This window comes from Canis lupus, chromosome 30 (assembly GCF_048164855.1).
Source record: "Canis lupus baileyi chromosome 30, mCanLup2.hap1, whole genome shotgun sequence".
Taxonomy (NCBI): Eukaryota; Metazoa; Chordata; class Mammalia; order Carnivora; family Canidae; genus Canis; species Canis lupus.
The window spans coordinates 37,209,483-37,226,887 of NC_132867.1; the positions used below are offsets into that span (position 1 = coordinate 37,209,483).

Here is a 17,405-nt window from a genome sequence, read left to right on the forward strand (position 1 = left end):
TATGTGAATACATTTCCTTATTTGGAAATAGAGTCTTTGCAAATATGATTACCTAAAAATCTTGAGATGACATCATCCTGGATTTAGGATGGGCCCTAAATCCAGTGACTGGTGTCTATATAGGAAGAAGAAAGGGAAATTTGAAGCACAGAGAAACACATAGTAGCAGAAACCCAGCTAAAGACTGAGGCAGGGGTGGAGTGATGCAGCCACAAGCCCAGGAAAACCTAGAACCACCAAAAGCTGGAAAGGGCTGGAAAAATCCTCCCCCAGAGCCTTCAGAGGGAGCATGGGCCTGTCAACACATTGATTTTGGACTTCTGTGCTCCAGAAGTGTGAGAGAATCAGTCACTGTTGTTAAAAACCACCCAGTCTGTGGTCTTTTGTTACAACTGCCCTAGGAAACGAATCCACTCCCCTGTTGGCTGTTGCCACCTGCCCATCCCTTCCCAACCTCAATGTCCTCAATGGTCCCACTCCCTCCTACTCTGCTCTGCCTTTTCTTTGCCATAATACATACATACATATATGTACATGTACACAAACACTTGAGAGTGGGTTATATACATCATGGCCCTTTACACCTCAACACTACAGCAATAATTTCCGAGGCACCTCAGTTACAGAGCTGCAGGAAAGCTATCAAATTCAGAAAATTTAGCTTTGATACAATACTTTTATCTAACCTAGAGTCTATATTCCACTTCCATCAATTACTCCCAAAACTGTTAGTTGGGGTACTTCCCCCCCTTTCATACGGGATCCAGTCCAGAATCGCAGATTGTGCTTAGTTATCATGTCTCTTTAGGCTCCTTTAATTTCTTTTAATAGCTCTCAACTTTGCTTGTCTTTCATGACATTTGAATGTTCCTCTACTTGGGTTTGTTTGATGTTTCCTCTTGGTTAGTGTCAGGCTCTGCACCCCAACTAGATATGTCATAAGAAATGTTTTGTCCTTCGTGGGGTGTCCTGTCTTGAGCACCCAGTGTCACTTCCTCCTCAATTATGATGTTGATTCTAGTCATCTAGTAAAAGTGTGACCTGGTGTCTGCACAGTACTATCTTTATTTCCTCCCTTGCAAATAATGAGCAATCTATGCAATGGGCAGGGAGATGCTCTACACAAGTATGTAAATATCTTGCTCCTCGTCAAACTCTATCTCTGTCTCTGTCTCTGTCTCTGTCTCTCTCTTTCACACACACACACACACACACACACACTCACACATGCATGATGATATTCTTGCCTTAAGCAGTATTTACTGCAATGATTGCAATATGTTGATCTTTGCAAATGCAACACTTGCACCCTCCTCTCAGTCAGCACCCTCCTATAAGAAAGTCTCCCTCTCCCTCACTTACTTATCAATTTATTGTCAGCACAGAGAAAGCCTAGCTTTCAAAATCATTGTTTCCACCATGCACTTAAAAACCGTTCAATATTTACTCCAGAAGCTGAGAAATAACTTCTTTGTTCTCAATTCCATCTGCACTCTGATGGAAGAAATAGATACTTTTGCATGCACAAAAAATAGTGGGAATAAAACATATACCAGCCAACCTTTTAAAAATATTATTCCATGATGGCTATATCTCAATCCAGAGAATGTAAGTTTGTAAGCAACATAATGCTAAAGTTTTAACAGAAATAGCTAAATAGGGGCGCCTGGGTGGCTCAGTGGTTGAGTGTCTGCCTTTGGCTCAGGGCATGATCCTGGAGACTTGGGATCGAGTCCCACATCGGGCTCCCTGCATGGAGCCTGCTTCTCCCTCTGCCTGTATCTCTGCCTTTCTCTCTGTATCTCTCATGAATAAATAAATAAAATCTTAAAAAAAAAAAAAAGAAATAGCTAAATAGTACATGGTCCTGAGACTGGATGGAAACCATTGATGATCAGAGTAGCAATGAAAGAGTATGGTCTGTATTTAAAGAACCAGAGGAGTAACAAGAGGAGAAGTCACGAGCACTGCATGTCCCAAAGCATGGATGGAGAGGTATGGGGGCTTTAGAGTATTTAGCCAAGGACAACATCAAAGGTGGCCAGGACATGAGGCTGTTTTCTGAATATACAACAGGCCACCAGCCAGGTAGAAGATGAGCAATGTCGAATACAGATCCAAAATTGGGCTGGAGGACCAGGTCCCTAGTGATGGTGCCTGTGGATGATAAACCAGGCATTGGCAGGAGGCCTGATACTAATACAAGTAAAGCATCTGAGTAATGCTTGGCATGCCTCCTGAGAAATTTCATTGTTTACAACTCTGACCAGCCCCAATCACTAGGCGGCCCTAACAGCCAGTCACACAGGGGGGTGCCTTTAAATGGAAAGATTCCAGTTAATGCAGCCTCCTAGCATGTGACCCTGACCATGACCGCTTGTGACTCACAGGGCTGGAGTGGGGGTGGGGGGACAGACAAAGTGTCTACTTGGGGTCTGTGTAATCACCTCTGCCTCTCCTCAGTGCTTAGACCAGTATATTCCACAGGCACGAAATTCACTTTTACCTTATGTTCCTAACACACAGCATTGTTCACACGCAATCCGGGAAGCATGTTTTAAAACAATCTTTTCCTCTGTCGTAGAGCTGCAGTTGATAAAGAAATGTATGCACCCAGATGAGTAGAAAACCTGTTTCCACACACAAACCTGGGCACAGATGCCCGTAGCTGCTTTCTTCAAAATTACCAAGTCAGAAGCAACCCAGGTGTCCTTCAACAGGCGAATGGATAAATTAAAGCCGGCACCTGTGCACGATGGAGAGTTATTCAGCAATTGCACAAAAAGAAGCTATCGAGCCGCAAGAAGACCTTGAGGAACCTTAAATGCATGCCACCAAGGGCAAGAAGACGACCTGAGGAGGTTGCACACTCTACGAATCCACCTCTGTGACATTCTAGGAAAGTCAACACTATGGAGACAGTAAAAAGCCCAGTGGTGGCCCAGGCTTGTGGTAGGTTGGGGGCTGCATAGTCAGGGCACTTGTAGGGCAGTGACACTCTGCTGTGTGATACCGTAGTGACTGTACTCATCAGCACACGTGTGTCAAAACATAGAAGGCACAACGCGAAGAGTGAACCCGAGTGTAAGCAAGGGGCTCTAGTGAACGATAGTGAACAATGTTGGCTCGTCCTTTGCAGCAAACATGCCACAGTAATACAGCCCGTGTATAACTGGGACACTGCAGGGAGGGAGGGCGGGGAGGTGACTCTCTGGACTTTCCACTCTATTTTTCAATAAAAACTAAAACCCCTAGAGAGAAAAAAAAAATGGTGTAATATGCATAAAATCCACTCTCGATTATACAGGCTTCATATGATATTGTTGTACATGTTAAAATGAATAGGCTAAAAAAATAAAAATAAAAATAAAAAAATAAAAAATAAATAAAAATAAAATGAATAGGCTAAAGATGTCAAGGCCGTCTACTGGATGTGGATCCCACAATATGCATGACCGTGCGCTAAAAATGAATATTTTGAAAATTTAGACAGCAGTACTCCAGCTGTGATTTCTGGCACGGATGAAAGGTCGTTCATCTCCAAACATGCACAGATAGGTCAAGGGAAAAGAGTTGGTAGAATGTTTTTAAAAGATAAATTTTAAAAGAAAAAATTCAGTTGGGCGTTTCAGACTTTCTTAAAGGATTGAGTTAAAACCAAACCCTCTGCCCAGTTGTTTCTGACACGTCCTGATGAAGCACAAAGGCTAAAACACGAGGATGCTCCCCGAGGCCATGTCCCATCCTCCTTTGGCATAGTCCTGCTTACGTAAAAGAGCTGGTTTGTTAACGTAGCCTCAGGTAAACTGAGAGATAATCCTTCAGCAGAGCACAGCAGCCCATTTCAAAACTACAGACAATTTTCGGGCGAAAGTATATGTTTGCCCAATATGCTTTTTGAAATTAAAACTCTTCACACCTTCCAAGAAAAATAAAAAGAAATTTTCCCTGGTAGCTCCATAGATCCCACTGAAGGTTCTACTTCAATGCAAACCTAAACACACACCCACCCATGGTGATAAAGCTGTTTAAACACTCAATGTATATAATAAAATAATTCGCTGGTACCGAGTTTCATTTACCTTAGGTGGGGGCTCTGGTTTTGTGGTTTCTCAGCCCCTCCTATGCCAACAAATATTTAATTCCAGGAAAGATTATGAGCCAATTATCAGGGGTTATTCCACAAAACAATTCCAGTAGACAGACTGCCTTTATAGAAAACCAACCTGCAGAGTGTTTTTAAAATGAAATAGGGGCACCTGGGGGACTCAGGGGTTGAGCATCTGTCTCCAGCCCAGGGCGTGATCCCAGGGTACTGGGATCGAGTCCCACATCGGGCTCCCCACAGGGAGCCTGCTTCTCCCTCTGCCTGTGTCTCTGCCTCTCTTTGTGTGTCTCTCAGGAATAAATAAATAACATCTTTTTTCTTTTAATTTTTAAAGAAGAAAATGAAATAAAATTCAAGAAGAGCAGACTTCTCCTTTAAAGTTCAACTTGATAAATTGAGTTAATAATAACTTTAAAAAAAAAAAAAAGAGCTGTGATAGAATTCTGGCTCCAAGTGCAATGAGTTAAATGCAGGACGCCCACATAATTTGGGCACCCAGTGCAAAATGAAAATAGGAGTTCCCTTGTTCAAACTTGAAGAAATTCACGATGGCAAGAGCATTTAGTCAAGCACAGAGGCCTTCCGAGCACATGCCCACAGGCGGGAGCCGACCCAGATGGGACACGGGAAGCCAGCTCGGACTTACAATGATGTTTTACTTTGCTGTTTGCAGGCACAGATGCACAGCCGGTATATTCGAGCAAAGGGAAGTGCACGAAGAAAAGTTGTAATCCTATTTCTCCTCATTAATTAAGCAACAACTTTGGCTTTTGTTTACTATACAATACTATGAGAGTCATGTGCTTTTATTTATTTTCTTTTAAAGATTTTGTTTATTTATTCATGAGAGAGAGGCAGAGACACAGGCAGAGGGAGAAGCAGGCTCCCTGTGGGGAACCCTACACGGGACTCGATCCCAGGACCCCAGGATCACACCCTGAGCCAAAGGCAAACGCTCAACCACTGAGCCACCTCAGTGCCCCAAGAGTCATGTGCTTTTAAAAACATTTGAAAATGATACTTTTGGTCAGGACCCAGCCCTTTTCATTCCTGCCTCATGTGAGCCGTCTCCAGATCCCATACCTAAGGCCACAACTGCCTTGAAAACACTTAGGCCGCCACCACCTTCTCCAGATCTTGTTAATTGAGAGCTTCCCTTCCCCTACCGCCTTCCTGCCCAGGGACTCAGGGAGGACCGTCCTGCTGACGATTTGCACACTCAGGCACCCAATCGAAGAATGCTTGGCCGCTCCTGGCCCCTTCCAAGGCACACTGCGGTAGCCCCGTGCTCAACCCAGCCTTTCCCTACATTCTCTTTCTAAATAAAAATAAAGTCAGTGAGAGGCTGTGCAGAGCCAGACAGTGGTGATCTGGGCCCGAGCCTTTGTGCATCCATCCCAGTTAGGCAGTGGTCAAGTCTGACGTCGTTAAAACCAAAAGGTCATGAGCTGTTGGCCATGTCTGTGTCTTCCTTGGTGAAATTTCTGTTCATCTCTTTTGCCCATTTCATGATTGGATTGTTTGTTTCTTTGCTGTTGAGTTTAACAAGTTCTTTATAGATCTTGGATACTAGCCCTTTATCTTATATGTCACTTGCAAATATCTTCTCCCTTTCTGTAGGTTGTGTTTTAGTTTTGTTGACTGTTTCTTTTGCTGTACAGAAGCTTTCTATCTTGATTAAGTCCCAATAATTCATTTTTGTTTTTGTTTCCCTTGCCTTCATGGATGTATCTTGCAAGAAGTTGTTGTGGCCAAGTCCAAACAGGGTGTTGCCTGTGTTCTCCTCTAGGATTTTGATGGATTCTTGTCTCACATTTAGATCTTTCATCCATTTTGAGTTTATCTTTGTGTCTGGTGTAAGAGAATGGTCCAGTTTCATTCTTCTGCATGTGGCTGTCCAATTTCCCAGCACCATTTATTGAAGAGACTGTCTTTTTTCCAGTGGATAGTCTTCCCTGCTTTGTTGGATATTAGTTGACCATAGAGTTGAGGGTCCATTTCTGGGTTCTCTATTCTGTTCCATTGATCTATGTGTCTGTTTTTGTGCCAGTATCAGACTGAGAAAATGCTCCACATCACTTGCCATCAGGGAAATACAGATCAAAACCACAGTGAGATCCCACCTCACACCAGTGAGAATGGGGAAAATTAACAAGGCAGGAAACCACAAATGTTGGAGAGGATGTGGAGAAAGGGGAGCCCTCTTACACTGTTGGGAATGTGAACTGGTGCAGCCACTCTGGAAAACTGTGTGGAGGTTCCTCAAAGAGTTAAAAGTAGACCTGCCCTACGACCCAGCAATTGCACTGCTGGGGATTTACCCCAAAGATTCAGATGCAGTGAAACGCCAGGACACCTGCACCCCGATGTTTCTAGCAGCAATGTTCACAGTAGCCCAACTGTGGAAGGAGCCTCGGTGTCCATCAAAAGATGAATGGATAGAGAAGATGTGGTCTATGTATACAATGGAATATTCCTCAGCCATTAGAAATGACAAATACCCACCATTTGCTTCAACATGGATGGAACTGGAGGGTATTATGCTGAGTGAAGTAAGTCAATCGGAGAAGGACAAACATTATATGGTCTCATTCATTTGGGGAATATAAAAAATAGTGAAAGGGAATAAAGGGGAAAGGAGAAAAAATGAGTGGGAAATATCAGAAAGGGAGACAGAACATGAGAGACTCCTAACTCTGGGAAACTAACTAGGGGTGGTGGAAGGGGAGGTGGGCGGGGGTTTGGGGTGACTGGGTGATGGGCACTGAGGGGGGCACTTGGCGGGATGAGCACTGGGTGTTATGCTATATGTTGGCAAATTGAACTCCAATAAAAAAAAAAAAAAAAGAAAGATTAAAAAAAAAGAAAGTCATTCACCTTAGCCCAGGGCTGCCTCAGTTTACAGGGCTCCCTCCAGTCCTTGTCCAGAAAAACCAAAGGGCTTCGGTGAAAAAGATTTGCATTGCTTTTGACCTGGGGTTTTTTTATTTATTTTATTATTCTTAGACTTAATGTTTGAACGCGTCTCACAGGTACTGGGTAGCAGAAGGCTTAAGAAGGCACTCATACGAGAAGTTCCCCACCCTCACCCCCACCCCACCCAGAGGTCCCCACCCTCAAGAGATGGTTTTATATATTCTTCAACTGCTATTATGCAAATACAAGCAGATATATATTCCCCCTTTCACACAAAGAATAGCACGCTGTCCGCCGTCTTCTGCACTTTGCTTTTTAAGTGACCGCGCAGAGCTATCCCCTTCGGTACCAGAAAGCACACCCCTTGATGCATCCCATTGTATGGATGTCCCCCCACATACAGGCACAACCAGTCTTCTTTTAGGAGACAGTTATGCTGTTGCCAACACTACGCGATTACAAAATTACTCACATCTCAGACCTATTGACTGGCACCAGGCACAGCGCGGGGTCGCAGTCCTGAAAAGTGGGTTTCCAACAGGTAGCCACTTGTTTCCACCCATCAGAAATTTGGAGCTGGAGATATCTCCCTTTCCACCTAAATTCTTCCAGAAATTTTTCTGAGAATTGCCTTCATTCCAAGGATGTGTGACCCCCATGTTCCCAATATACAAGAGTCCAGGGGTACCGGGGGATGCAGACAGCTCGAAGCTATCAGGCAGTCAGAGGGCCCAGGAGCACCTCCACATTTTCATAACATTTGATTCATTGGCCTCAAGCTCTTTGTTATGCTAACAGTGCACAAAGGAGAGGCACCTGGGTGGTTCAGTAGGTTACCTTTGGCTCAGGTCATGATCTGGGGGTCCTGACGTAGAGTATTTCCTTGGGCTCCCTGCTCAACGGGAAGTCTGCACCTCTCTCTGCTCCAGCCCCCCCATTCGTGCTCTCTCTCTCAAATAAATAAATAAAATATTTTTTATTTTATTAAATAATATAATATATATTATTATATAATAATATATAATAATATATTTTATTTATTAAAAATAAATAAAATACAATAAAATTTCACAAAGGATAGACAGATTTTAGCAAAACAAAGAGATCAGCAAAATGACAAACCCCTAGGAACTGCTCAGTAAATACCAGTGGGAAAAAAAAAATCAATGAGCCACCTATATCCTACTTCTTATAGTCAAAAAAAAAAAAAAAATGAGCATGGATGAAACACTCCAAAGATATAAAGAAACCCTGAAAAGAAAGTTTATGGCGTGCAGTGCCTCAGTTTCCCCCCACCTCTGATTTGTGTGTCACTATGTGATGATCTCAACCAGACTTCAGCCCTGGATCTCTACAGGGTCAAGGCACTGACCACACTTTCACAGGAGCCAGTGCCCGTGGTTCTCAGAGTGTGGGCGAGCCAGGGACCCCTGGGAGACTCAGACCCTTCAGGGACTCCATAAAGTCAAAGCCATTTTTGTAATGACACTAAGACGTTATTTGTCGTTATCACTCTTGTTCTTCTGGTGTAGAGTGGGGTTTTTCCAGAAGCTTTGTGATATGTGATATTCCAATGGGTTGAATTCAGAAGCAGATATGAGGATCCAGGGTCCTGCTTTACGTACAATCCAGCCCATAAAGGGACTGGGGAAAAAAGGCAAAATAATGCTGCTCTTCCTATGAGATGATTTTGTTTGGGAAAATACAGGTTTTTTAATAAAAGGATCTTATTTATGCCAACATGCAATGGGTTTGTTACTTTTTTAATCAGTCATTATTTCTGAAATTTCTCAGTTTTACTTTCTAATACAATAAAAATGCTCTGCTTAGCATATTCCACAAAAACAAAAGCTCTTTGAGGTCTTCAATAATTTTTAAGAGCAGGATGCCTGGGTGGCTCAGCAGTCGAGCGTCTGCCTTTGGCTCAGGTCATGATCCCGGGGTTCTGGGATCGAGTCCCACATCGGGCTCCCTGCAGGGAGTCTGCTTCTCCCTCTGCCTATGTCTCTGCCTCTCTCTCTCTCTCTGGGTCTTTCATGAATAAATTAAAAAAATATTTTTAAAATAATAATAATAATTTTTAAGAGCATTAAGAAATCAAAAAGGTTGAGAACTGCTGGCCTTTATGACAAATAAAAGGTACGTAGATTATCATCAGTTCATGAACATGAAGTTCCAGAAGGTCAGCTAGCCTGGGGGCTTGGTTCCCTCTTGCACTCCAGGCACACAGCACGGCACCAGCACATGAGGGGCGTCCCAGGTGTGAACGAAGAAGGGAGGGAGGGAGCGGGGAGGACAGGAGGGCCTTTCCAATGATCCTTAGTAACTAACACAACGAAGACGACTGTAGGAAAGCTCTCCAATGATAAATGGCAAGTTATTGGGGGTGAGTTGGTTAGTGGTAAAGAAAACCGGGGAGCTGTGTTGGAAGAGGGGAAGGGCGAGACATCAGTGGAGTGTACGTGAGCCAGTGAGGACCGCCCAGCACATCTGGTTCATCAGCTGTGCTGGTGCTCCCCCCACATCACCCGCCTGCGGGCCCCAGCAGTGGGCAGCCAGGTGTGTCCAGCTTCCTGGGACCTCCCACAACAGTGCAGCTCCCCCTACACCCCCCCCACCTAGGGTGCTGATCAACATGCATTTGAGATCTTTGCCCAGAAGCACTATTGCTGGGTGCTCCTATTACGGGTGTTTATTACTGAGTGTGCTTATGCCAACTTAGATTAAGTGTACCGTTTTGCTCCCCAGAGTACTGTACCTGTCTACACCTGCCAGCAAAGCCTGAGGTTCCTCTCTCCACTGACACACCCACTCTTAAAATTAGAAAGCATCCTAATTTTGCCTAATGGACTTCAAGCGGTATCTTATTCTTTCGCTTTGTATTCTCCTGATGTGAACGGGGAGCTCCTCATATGCTTGCGGATGGGGTCGTCGCCTCTCCTGTAAATCACCCGCCTATATCCTTCACCCTTTCCTCCTCTAGAAGTCCTCCTTTCTCTTGTTGGTCTGTAGGTGTTTCTAGCACCTTCTTCATTGGTCTTAGTTAGGGACATAACTTTCTACAACCCAATACTTGCTCTACATCTGTCATCCTCTAACTTTGTTCATGGGGTCCTCATGGGCAACAACGTTTTATGCACTATTTTTGCTTATGAGATGAGCTTTTTAAAGTTTGCTCCCTAATCCTTTCCAATCTCTAGGGCCAAAAATTTCCTCCTACATTTTCTTCTATTGAATTTAGGGTTTTCCTGTTCACTTTTAGGGCTGTAGTCTAGTTGGAGTCAAAAGAGATAACGAAGTGTTTTTATATTGCCAAACAGTAGAAGAGCCACTGCGGAAGCCAGGAGCTTCCTTGCAATGACCAGAGCTTGCCATGGATCCTGCACCTCTGGGGACTGCTCTGTAGGAATATTCTACGTTCTAGGGGCTGAAGGCATCTTACTTCTAAGGAAGCTGCTCCAACCAGAGGCCCCGGGAGGAACACGTTCTCCTTCCTCACTGTGACAAACCCCACTGAGCACCAGCATGTTGGGCCATCTTGGTGCCCCATTTCCAAGAGAAACCAATTTGTGGTTCTAATGTGGTAGGAGCAGTTATCATCAGAGGAGCTCCCGAAATACATTCATGTCCTAATGACTGGTGTCTACTCTCTGCCAGGAACTAGCACTTCACACGCTTTATCCCAGGATCCCGTCCGTTGTGTAAGTTCTCCCCCAAAGCCACAAAGGACACACTCCAGGAAGTGTTGAGACATGGCTGGGGAGAAATCATGAGGCTGGCTTCTGCAGTGGAACGTGGGATGACACACTATACCCCGACTTCCCAATGGCCTTAGCCAACCTTCCAGCATATGCTTCAGGAAACCACTAATAGCTCGTGCGTCTTTTGAGTCCAGCTGTCTGCTGGGGGGTAATGGTGACAGCGTGACTTCCTTACAGCCAAGCAGGGCAAATGCACAACTGTGGTGAGAAATTCTCCCTAATAAAGTTGCGACCCAATGTGGGAGCTAAAAAATTTAAATTAAAATTAAAAATTAAAAAAAGTCAGGGCACCTGAGTGGCTCAGTGGTTGAGCATCTATCTGCCTTTGGCTCAGGGCATGATCCTAGGGTCCTGGGATCAAAGTAGGGAGCCTGCTGCTCCCTCTGCCTGTGTCTCTGCCTCTCTCTCTCTCTGTGTCTCTCATGAATAAATAAATAAAATCTTTAAATAAATAAATAAAAGTCAAACTCATAGAAGCAGAAAGTAGAATATTGTTGCCAGGGGTGGGGCCAGGGGGAAGAGGAGGAGGAGGTCAGTAAAAAGGGTACAAACATTGAGTTAGAAGAGAAATAAGATCTGACCATCTCATGTATAACGCAGTGACTACAGCTGATAACACTGTATCATTGTGATTTTAATTGCAATTTGCCAAGAGAGTAGAAGTGGAGTCACACAGGCACAGAAAAGCAAACATGTGAGTTGAAGGATGGTGGTGATTAGCTCAGCGGTGGGAATCTTTCACAAGGTGGACATTTACCAGATCATCACATTGTACCTCGATTATCAGCTATACCTCAATAAAATAGGGGAAAAAATAAATAAATCTGTAACTCAGATGTTAAGCAGAGCTCTCCTGGTCCCCAGACCTAGCTGAAGTGAGCTTGAACCCCCAATTCCATGTGGGCTGAGGCATCAATTCTAAGGGTTCCTGACGTTACGGTCTCCATAAGCACGGGTGAGCCACAGGGGTTGTCTGCAGCCCACATGGTGCTAACCAGATGGAACCACAGCTCACCTCCTCTGACTTACACAGAAACACGTGCGTGTGCGTGAACACGTGCACGCCTGGACACGTACATGCAGGTGAACGCGAATGTGCACGCAACGAGCTTAGCACAGTGAACACTGCACATGCAGACGCAAGCACGCGTGAATGTGCAGGTGTGAACATGTGTGCATGCATGAACACACACGAACAAGAGTACACACATGAAGATACACATGCCTATGAACACGCGCGCGTTCTCACAAAACTCACACAGAGCATCTATTAGGATGACTGGCTGGACTCAAGGTTAGGGAAGGGGGGTTCACACTGAAGGTTTGAAAACACTCTCCAGCTGCAGACGAGGCTCTTGAGTTAGCAGTCCTCTCAGCTCCTGTCGGGTCCACCCCAACCCAAACGCACCATCACTAACATTTCCTGACATCTCCCTCCTCCTCCCTCTTGCCCGCTCCCACCTCTTCTTGTCTCTGACAAAGCAGTTCACTTCGCTGGCTTTCATGAGCCCCCGTAATGCACTGCTTCTTGGGGGTCATTTTCCTACCCCAAGGTATTTTCCAAACATCATGATGAGTTCCCCCTGTGGAAGGAGTCTACTGCCAGTCGTTTACATAATTAATTTTTTAAATCTCTGTGTAATAAGAAGAAACCTACAGTTTCAAGAATTTCCTCTCGTGGGCTAGCCTTCCAATGTGAACTCTTGAATGAGGCTCTCTGTCACCTGCCACGAAAGGTTGGGTGCCACTGAGGGGTCTCACCGGATCAGAACCAATGCCACAGGGGCACCTGGTTGGCTCAGTCCATTAAGCATTTAACTCTTGATTTCAGCTCAGGTTTCAATCTTGTGAGCTGTGAGTTCAAGCCCCACATTGGACTCCAGGCTGAGTGTGGAGCCTACTAAAAATAATAATAATAATAATAATAAGCTAATGCCAGGATTCCAGAACAACGCACTGAAGCATTCTCAATAAGCAGGCAGACAATTCACACTGGCAGCTGATAAACATTTTTAATCCCTTGGGACACTTCCTGCTGACCACCTTCTCCACACCAAGTTCCATTGCTTATAAAGTTCACCAACCTGGAACAGGGGATGGAAAACCCTGTGGAAACAGCACAGTAAATTTGGAACCCTTAAAGACAAGTAGTTCAAGACATGGCCATCCTGAGAGTGGCCTTTCAGGAAAGTGGATGAGGCAAGCACTGAAGGAAGACTCCATGACGGATGAAGAGGAGCAAAATCAAGGCCACAGAGTCTCCTTCTTCTATTAGAAAAAGAATGAGGCTCATCTTTAAACTTAAAGTGGGTTCATCCTGGGCTGTCTAAACTTTTTGATGGATCAAAGGTCAGTATTATTTCTCCTGAAATAATAGTCTAAAAGGATAACATAAATTTTCCAATCTCACATTTTGTCCCCTTTGGAATCCAAACATCAAATCGCAAAGGAAATTCTGGATTCTTTCCACATGGTCATCCTCTGTTGAGCTGACGAATAGGTCATCAGAATATGGTACCATGCTTGGAATCCTAGAAGGTGGTGACTCTACCGTGCTTACAAAATTCAAGCTCAACAGAAACTCTCAGTCCAAGGATTTGGGGGATGTTGAGTGAGTGTTGTTCAGACATTTGCAGAAGCAACGTTGAGATTTGTTGTTCAGCTTTAGCAAAGAGACATTCCTGGCCACCCTGTCTCCTAATCCACCCAGAACCTAGACACTGGTGCAATGGGAGTGTCTAATTCTCAGCGCTCTTGACGCCTCCATAAAGACTCACCTTAGAATTAGTATTTGGTGTCTAATTAAATATTGGTTGTGTGTGGCTGGAGCGAAGGTTCTCACCATATATAAGTAAACACTCGGGCTCTTTTATAAGCATCTTCCCTTGGAGCAAAGATTAATTTATCTTGGCTGAGTCCAAGTGAAGGGGTTGGATTCCATTGTAAGCTTCCAGTTCCTCAGAGCCTCGATGGGGAGTTTAGACCAGTAATGACCACCTGCATACCTCCATTCATAGTGGTGTGAACTGGTTTCTTCCCAAGAGGATTCTGTGCCAATTACCTTACAATGAAAGGAACTGATCCAGAAATACATACTGAATTAGGAAAAAGAGTCCCCTTTGCCCTGCCAACTCCAATGACAAACATCCTCTAAGTGAGCAAGCATTCATTGTTTCCCAAAAATTCAAGGGCTGGGCAAGGCTGCCTCTTAGGAAGGCAGCCCACCATAGGGCATCCTCGACAAGTGAATGAAATCCTGCGGAGCATCCACTCAGTGCCAAATGTTATCCTTACCCCTAATGACAAAACTACTGGCAAAGTGTATTAATCCTTCATCACTTATCAAGCTCAGGATGATTAAATGTCTTGTCTGAGTTCTTCAATCAGCAAGTGGAAGACCCAGAATTCACCCTAACTTCATCTGATCTAAAACTATTGGACTGTTCCGTGTGCTCAGGCTGCTAAAACAACCTAGCACAGGCTGAGTGAGTGGCATAAACCACAGAAGCTTATTTTCTCACAATTCTGGAGACTGGGAAAAAGTCTATGATGAAGGCGCCGGCCTGGCCAGTTTCTGATGAGAACTCTCCTACTAGCTTGCTGGCACCCAGACTCCCTGGTGGCTCTTCTTATAAGGACTCTAATCCTTTCTTTTTTTAAAAAGATTTTATTTATTTATTCATGAGAGACACACAGAGAGAGAGGCAGAGTCATAGGCAGAGGGAGAAGCAGCTCCCTGCAGGGAGCCCAATGCGGGACTCGATCCCAGGACCCCGGGATCACGACCTAAGCCAAAGGCAGATGCTCAACTGCTGAGTCACCCAGGCGCCCCTACATTAAAATTTTCTATATTTTGAGTCATGACATCACAAACGGACCCTTAGGCCTTCCCTGGCCTAAATATTTTCTACCATTAAAACCTTTTCTTCCTTACTTATAAAGGACAGATGTTTAAAAGAAAAAAACAATCAAGAAGCAAGAATGCAAGTTAGCCAGACAGCCAACCTTTTTCCTGATAATCTCCAAGAATTTTTTTCTGTGTCATCAGACCTCCACTTTAATCCTCTATCCATCTGAGATGGTACAAATATTTTCTCCGGTGGGACACCTGCAAGCCTGCCTTGTCCTAGGTCTCTTTCACTGAACAGAAAGTCTTCATTTTAATGTGATCAATGGGATAGCATCAGCAGAGACCCATCCGGAAGAACAAAGGACAACGTGGGATTTTGCTTTGCTGGCCGCAGAGATGCATTTCCTTGGTTCAGGAACCAACAGGGGGCTCTTCTAACCCCTCCATGCCAGCCGTGCCAAATAAATCTGTTCCTCGCTTAGAATGCTGAAGAATTAAGATTACCCCCCCCCCAAAGAATATTGAGCCACAAATCAATGAAAGGCGCCAGAGAAAAATAAGACTTGTTCCCAGCTGTGAAAGACATAATCTTCCTTTAATATTTTGATCCCCTGGCAGAAGAGAAGTCATTCCCCCCAGCATCGTACTCAGTAAGGGGGGTCCTCACCACAGGAGGGATTTTGAAATGTATGCAACGTTGTGCTGTCATGTCTAAGGCTCCAGGGATTCACAGAGAGGCGGGCCTGGTGGCCACGGTGGCGCGGAGCCAGGAGGCAGCTCGGGGGCCCTCGCAGGTTGCAGGTGTGGAGTCACGCACCACGACGGGCCCGGCACCGACTGCCCTGCAGGGCTGCTTGGTCTGATGGGGGAGGCAGGTGGGCAAACAAGCACACGAAAGACACCAAGACTTTGTCCTTTCGGAGCACAAGCGCCATGAGGACACGCAACAGGAAGCAACTCCCAGCCTGGAAAGTGCGAGATGCTTTCAGGGAGAAGGGGAATCTGAACAACGGTTTTTGAAAAAAATGAATGATGATAAATATGAGCAGTTAAGACCGTGGCCTTAGAATAGATGGACAAGGGTCTAGTTTCGGTTCCTTTCTTTCTTTTTTTTTTTTTTAAGTTATTTATTCATGAGAGACACACAGAGAGAGGCAGAGACACAGGGAGAGGGAGAAACAGGCTCCCTGCGGGGAGCCCGATGTGGGACTCGATCCCAGGACCCTGGGGTCACAACCTGAGCCGAAGGCAGATGCTCAAACACTGAGCCACCCAGGTGTCCCAGTAGTTTCGGGTTCTAGCACGTTCTGGCTGCATGACTTAGGAGTAATGTAGCCGATGCAGGCTGGCATCCGACCTGGAAGAGGAGGCAGTGGGTGAACCAGCCCGCTTCAGCGCCCGCGCCTGGCTCCCACCCCCAGCAGGTGCCTGCGGCTGGGAGACAGTCCACCCCTGGGAGCAGCGTTCCACTGAAGACGAAGCACCTTGACCTTGGGATTTGCTCCTGCTCCCGGCTCAGTGGGGAGGCCAGGGCGTCCAGGCAGAGAAGCCGCGTCAGGGCGCCCAGCGCTTGGGAAGGATCATCTCAAGTCTCTCCCAGTGGCAGTGGGGGGCTGGCCTCTCACACTGGCTTTCTGTTTTCTTACCTTTATTTTTTCTTAATTGAGGCATAACACAATATTTATCATATTGATCATGGTTAAAGGCCCAGTTCACCGGCATTAGCGCCTTCACGGTGCTGCGCGACCATCACCACCACCTGCCTCCGGAAACCGTTCATCCTCTGAGTAGGTGACCAGTCCAGGAAAAGTTCCAGAACAATTCTCTGGAGAATGTCCTGGGTCCCTGGCACTTGAGAGAGGGATCTAAGTCCCCTCTTTCTGAGCAAGCACAGGTGACACAATATCCACCCACCCCCTGAAGGTGTCAGAGGAGCTACTACTTTCTTGTCTTTTTGGTCAGACAATATTTTGGGGACCTGCCTTCGTCCCAAGTAGAGAGAATGACCTAGAGTTTCCTGGATCCAGAGTCCGATGACCTCTAAACAAGGAGCCTCCATGCAAGCGTGGCTCACCAGGACACAAGGACGACCCTCGAGGGACTATGGGTCCCAAGCTGGAGCCCAGGGCTCCTCTAACTGGACGATTCACCCCCACCCCCGAGGGTGCGGGGATGACTGTGCGTGTGTCCCTGGAGGAGGCATTTCACTTCAAGATCTGAGGGCGGGAGTAGAGAGATGTGCGGACCAAAAGATCAAGTGTTCAACTGGCGATCAATATCCACATTTAAGAATAAAGCAGACTCCTATATTAAGAGTCAGAATCCGAATTTTTTTCAGGAATCTGTGCAGAATATGAGAAAGGGTCTGTGTAAACACCCTCCAAGGCCTGCTCATTTTGCACCAGAGAAGCAAGTCTGTCTTGTCCCCCATTTCTTCCCCGGGCCCCCTGGCGAGGTCGGAGCCACAGTGGGGGAAGGGGTCAGCAAGAAGATATGCAGTATAGACAGAAGCGGCCCCCATCCCCATCCTCCTTTCCTGAGGCTGGGGACTCCCACCAAAGTGAGGGGTTTGAGCACACGGGCCGGACACGTCATGCCTGAGCTGAGGGTCTTGGGGTGGGGGTAGGAGCCCAGATACTGATGGTGCAAAAGCAACCAGAAGAGCCACGGGGCCTGCCCTGATTTCAAACAAGGTGGCAGGAACGAAGGGCTTGTCCCACAGGGCGGTGTGCGGACAGGAGGCAGGTGGCTTCCCCTCATAACCCGTGTG

At 45.8% G+C, this 17,405-nt stretch overlaps 1 long non-coding RNA gene across 1 annotated transcript in view; it reads left to right on the forward strand.

The window, feature by feature from the left end:
• Positions 1-3,171, forward strand: part of LOC140621681 (uncharacterized) — a 28,318-nt gene extending 25,147 nt beyond the window's left edge. Inside the window, exon 3 of the long non-coding RNA XR_012021459.1 lies at positions 2,585-3,171. This is a non-coding gene — a long non-coding RNA (uncharacterized lncRNA). The remainder of the gene's footprint in view (positions 1-2,584) is intronic.
• Positions 3,172-17,405: the final 14,234 nt, after the last annotated feature.